This window comes from Acinonyx jubatus, chromosome X (assembly GCF_027475565.1).
Source record: "Acinonyx jubatus isolate Ajub_Pintada_27869175 chromosome X, VMU_Ajub_asm_v1.0, whole genome shotgun sequence".
Classification (NCBI taxonomy): domain Eukaryota; kingdom Metazoa; phylum Chordata; class Mammalia; order Carnivora; family Felidae; genus Acinonyx; species Acinonyx jubatus.
The window spans coordinates 19,818,237-19,824,264 of record NC_069389.1 but is presented as its reverse complement, the minus strand read 5'-3'; positions in this window follow the sequence as shown (position 1 = coordinate 19,824,264).

Here is a 6,028-nt window from a genome sequence, read left to right as displayed (position 1 = left end):
ACAGGCCATGAATCATGATAGTAGTTGACCAGAAAGTTAAAGACAAAAGATTCTTGAATTAGTGCAAGAGATTGTTGAATGAGTTTGAGAATGCAAACCACTGGACTGATGGGTTTTGTTGTATTTTTACAATCCTTTGGAGAAGGTTGAAGATGATTCTCAAGGGATGAAGGTCTCGTTTAAATTTGAGCTACACATTTTCAGTACCTTGCCATCACTAAAATGTGTTCCTGTTTGGTGAAACTCCTGCTGTGACATTCTTGAGATACATATTATCTATGAAAGATTTATTGTTAACTCTTTTGGAATGTGATACTGAAAGTTATGAATCCTGCTACATTTTTATGCTTGTTGAGAGAATTACCCACTATACGCTTGTAGTAGAAAATCATACTTATTAGGAAGTATTTATTGTAGGAATATAGATTGTAATAAATATACCAGTCCAACAGTGATACACTTTGATGTATAATTTCACTACTGTGTGAGTGGCATGAATCCAGAGACTGGCCCTGGCTTTCTCCCTATCAACTTGTCAGAGAAAACAAACTTGTGATTCTAACAGAGTCAAAGCTAACACTGACATAGAGCTTGTTCCTTTGACACTGTTCTTTTTGCTAAGATGAACAACCAATAATGCATTTTGAATTCTCAAAGCACTGTAAGTTAAAGACATGATTTCCTCTCAGGGTTTTCATAAAACACTTTTGGGACCAATATTTTCACTTTTAATTTTAAACAGGGCTGAATCAAAAGGTGGATTATGGTTTTATTTCATAATAGAACAAATGTACCACAAAATGTACTTAATCATTCCCTTCTAACATTTAGGTGTCTTACAATTGTTGCTATAACAAACAATGCTGGAATAAACATCCTATGTAGATCTTTGTGAACATGAGAAAATATTTGTTTATGAGGCTTTCCCAGATAAAGAATTCTGGGTCAAAGGGTGAGATATTTTAAATCTTGACAGATATGATCAAACTGGGGGCGCCAGGACGGCTCAGTTGGTGAAGCATCCAACTTTGGCTCAGGTCATGATCTCACGGTTTGTGAGTTCAAGCCCCGCAGCGGGGTCTGTGCTGACAGCTCAGAGCCTGCAGCCTGCTTCAGATTTTGTCTCCCTCTCTCGCTGCCCCTCCCCCGCTCATGCTCTGTCTCTCTCTCCTTCAAAAATAAACATTAAAAAAATAAAAATAGAATTAAACTGCCCTCTTCAAAGAACATTCCAGTTTCTACTTTTCACCAACAATATATCCTCACCAACACTGACTGGTATAAATCTTTTCGATTTTTACCAATTTTTTTTTTTTTAGTATAGTTGACACAATTTTTGCCAATTTTAATGAGTGAAAAAGCATCACGTTGTTTGCACATTTCTTTTTACTAGATAGACTCAGCACTTTACAAATCTGTGTTGGGTATATGTATTTCTTGTATAAATAGTCCAGACATATTTGCAACATGGATTTTCCCTGTTGCCAGAAACTGAAGTCAGACATGTTGTTCAATAGTGGTGTTCTATCCCCCAGAATGCAGTGTTATTTCCCTAATGCCCGATATTTGTAAACATTCCATTACATTTTTTAAAGTTTATTTATTTATTTTGAGAGAGAGAGAGCGTGGGCAAGGGAGAGGCAGAGAGAGAGAGAATCCCAAGCAGGCTCTGCACTGTCAGTGCAGAACCTGACGTGGGGCCTGAACCCACAACCTGTGAGATCACGACCTGAGACAAAAACAAGAGTTGGACACCAAACTAAGCTACCCAGGCGCCCCTGTGAACATTCCCTTAAATGAAAGCGTTAAGTATTTGTATAAGTGCTTCCTGAACAGTGATACAATCCCTAAGTATAAAAGCACAATCACCCAGGACAAAACTCATTATTCTCTGATCCAGCAAGACCTGGCCTTTAAGAAAGTCACTGGCAGAGGAGCACCTGGGTGGCTCAGTAGGTTGATCGTCCAGCTTCAGCTCAGAGCATGATCTCATGGCTCCTGAGTTCAAGCCCTGCGTATGGCTCTGTGCTGACATCTCAGAGCCTGGAGCCTCCTTCAGATTCTGTATCTCCCTCTCTCTGCCCTTCCCCTGCTTGCACTCTGTCTCTCTCTCTCTCTCTCTCTCTCAAAAATAATAAATGAGCATTAAAAAAAAATTTAAAGAGAAAGTCACTGGCAGCAGTACAGCCCCTTCCTGTTAAGTCTGAGGCACAGAGAAAATTCCATGGAGTAGATGCCACATTGGCTCCTACCTGTGGGACTTGACTGCCACTAACTTCAGTCTTCACCCAAGTCAAATCAGTGTGCTCATGAATCAACACGACCTCTCTTCCTGCCAGTCTTTAGCTCAACTAAAGGGACACAATAAATATTTTGTCCCATTTCTATTTTTGTATCTTACCAATTTGTTCTAGATATATATTAATCTTTCACAGGTCATTTAAGTTTTAAATATTTTCTCTCAATCTATCAGCTTTTACATCTTATCTTTGGCCCTGCTCTGAATTTTTAGACGTCAGATCTGCCAAATTCTCCTTCATGGTTTTTGGGTTTGTTTTGCATTCCTCATACAAATTATTAGAATAAACTTTTTTCTTTATTCCTAATTTTGTCTCATTAAAATGAAACCTTAGATAAGATTTTAAATAAAAGACCTTTTATCTCCAAATGCCTAGGCATTTGGACTAAAAATATCTTTCCTTTTCCTGACATAAAACGTAACCTATAGCATGTATTACTAAAATTTTATGTGGTTGTAAAGTTTATTCCAATGGTGTATTTCTGCATCACTACCACTTATTTTTATTTTATTTTATTTTATTTTTTGGAGAGAGAGAGAGCTCAAGTGGGGGAGTGTGACAGAGGGAGAGAGAGAATCCTAATCCTGACGCAGGGCTCAATCTGATGACCGCGAGATCATAACCTGAGTCAAAATCCAGAGTTGGATGCTCAACCGACTGAGCCACCAGGTGCCCCAGTATCACATTTCTGATATTGTGGCTTTATAAAGTTCTAAAACATGGTAAGTCAATTCTCCTATAATAATTCTTTACCTAAAGTTTATTTACCATTCTTGTGAATTTACTTTTCCAAATCTTTATCAGCTGGACAAGTTCTTTAAAGTCTCACTGAAATTTTTATTCAGATTGCCCTGAATTTACAACGAAAAATGGCAGCCATCTATACAATATTGAGTATTTGCGTACAAGAATATTGCCTATTTTCTCATTATTCCTATCTCCTTTTTTGTCCTGTAGCAAATGTTTCACTCATATAGATCTTGCAGTCTTGTTAAATTTACACCTGGATAGTTTATACCCATTGCATTTTCTGATCTGTCTGTATGTATGTGGGGTGGAGGGCTTTAAGCTAATTAGTAAACTATGTAATAAACTAGGAATTTTTGCATGCTTATCTTTAACTCTCTCACCTCACTGAACCCTCTGCGCAGTTCCTGTTTTTCAATTTCTGGGTTGTATTTCTAAACTATCTTATACCTTGTAAGTAATGTTCTGTTGCTCCCATTCCCAATATCTGTATCTCATTTGCTAAGCCTCAGAAAACACTGTCGTAGCACTGAAGTGTTAGCTGGCATTCTTGACTTGTTCCAGACCTTAATGAGAAGAATATACAGAAAAAATGTGAATTCCAGTGTCATGCCACTGTTAACTGCTTCCCACCCTGAACTTCATCCTAGTTATTTCATTAACCTTACAACTCCATGTTTTTACCCAACCAAAACTTTTTACCCCACTTATGGCATTATGGAGGATGTTACTGTACTCCAATATTTCATCATTCAAAACCATGATTCTGATAGTTCTCTACTAAAAAGTACACTGTAATCAAGTTAATAGTTTCCTTCTCTACCTTACCTACATTTAAAAAGTTATTGTGGATTGTATTAAATACATCTTCAAGGTATGCTTTTCTCTTTCAATCTCTTTAACATCCAAGTGTACCCAAGAACGCATTATTCTTTTAATATATTGCTGGACTTAACTAATATTTTAGTATGGATTTTATAACTTGGGTGAGAATAAACTCTAGTGGTTTTTATTTTTGGTAGTATTCTCTCCAGGTTTGGACAGCAGGGACATTACTTTGAATTATGAGGTCTCCTTTCTTGTCTTTTCATTTCCCATATTCTTAAACAAAAATTACCTATTCTGTGAAATTTGACAAAACATATATTGAGTGTGTGGAAACTTTTGCAGAGGTAATTTTTTAACAATTCAAGTTAATTGATTATAAGTATTTTAAGGGTATCTGCTTCATTTTCAATAACTTATAAAAATTTTGTTAATTCTAGAAAAGCATCTATTTCACTGAAAGCTTCAGAATATTAAATTTTTCTAGAAATGAGATTTCAGATGTTTTAGGAGTACAGTTATATGCACTCTTGTTAGAAGAAAATTCTTTTTCCTCTGCAAAGCCCAAACACACACATCATCATCTTTGGAGGTTACAAAGAGTGAAATCATGAGAACCTTCTAGGTCAGTCTGGAAATCACGTGATGTCACAGCGAGATTGCCCTCAAATCCCCCATTTCTGTGAGACTAGCTTTACAACTTATCATACATCATTCTCTTACAAAAAGGTTAATAGGGTTGTGCTGAGAACAGACTGCAATGGGGCAAGTGTGGAAGTAGGAAGGAGTTACAGGGCTATTGTAGGTGAAAGCTAAGGGTGGCTTCAACTAAGTTGTTAACAGTGGAGTGGATGAGAACTAGTCAGACTCTGAAAACTGCTTGACAGGTGAGCCAACAGGATTTACACACACAATGTGCTTTCATCTGCAACACTGCGTTACAAGCAGATTCTCAACCAGGTATAGCTTTTGGTAAGAATCTATGCACTGACTTCAAGTTTTAAGAAAATCAGGTCAGGCCCACTGTTTTTTGTCTATCTTTGTACACTAAGCACAGTGCTTTGCACATTTGTTGAAAATTCATGCGGATGACCAATTGTGCTTTCAATTGTGACACGATATTAAGATAAATTTAGTCAACTATTGAAGCTTTGGGTCTTATGCTATTTCAGAATTTCTGGTGAAAGGGGCTTATAAAACACATAGGGACATTCTAAATATAAAACATACGTCTGGATTAGAACCTTGCTTTATTTAAGTGTCCTTCATGCTACAACACAACCCTTCCAAGTCAATCAAGTACGTAACATTATATCCTTCTTCAAAACCTGTAATTCACAGTCATAGCTTCTCAATTTCTACAAGGCAATTTCAATGCCTAAAAAGGCATAATATTATGACTGTGGCATCAAGTCCCGTGTTACGTACAAATTTAAGAAAAGCAAACTAGAGATTATTATCAGCAAAACTCAGTCAATTCTGTTGATACACCTACTTCTCAACTCTAAACTTGTTTCTTAACACTGGTGGGGGGTGGGGGGAGGAAAAATATCAGTGCCAGGGCTCTACCCCTAGTGAATTAAATCAGAATCTCTGCAGGCCAACTTTTTTTTTTTTTTTTTAAAGGTTCTCCAGCAAATCTAATGTCAGCCAGAGTTGGGAGCTACTGCTCTAGGAGAATCTTAGAGACAAAAAAATAAAAATAAAAATAAAAATAAAAAAGCACAGGGAAAGTGCCAGAACATGGACAATGACATCTTGAAAGGTCCAATGGTTACTAATACTAGACTCTACATTACAGCCTGATCAATTAATCAGTTAAGAAAAAACAAAATAAGGCCTAGAAAGATCTCTGTTACTCATCTAGAATCATCCAGTGTAACAGCATTTTGCAATGGGGGAAAGCTAGAGGGTTTCAGGTAATAAGCAATGCAGAAACAACTGCAGGGCATCAGGGAGAGGATGAGGAAAAGCGGCTCTAGTTTCCTGTGTTCCAGTTAAGGAAACGAGGAAGGGGATGGAAAGGTGCGTCCAGGAGAATGGGCTCCTATGATCTAAAGGGTAATGTTTTATTAATTTCCTTTTCACTCACAGTTTCAAACATAAAGCAACATTAAATATGGGGCAAAGGAAAGCTGGTTTCCAAGAATTTGTGC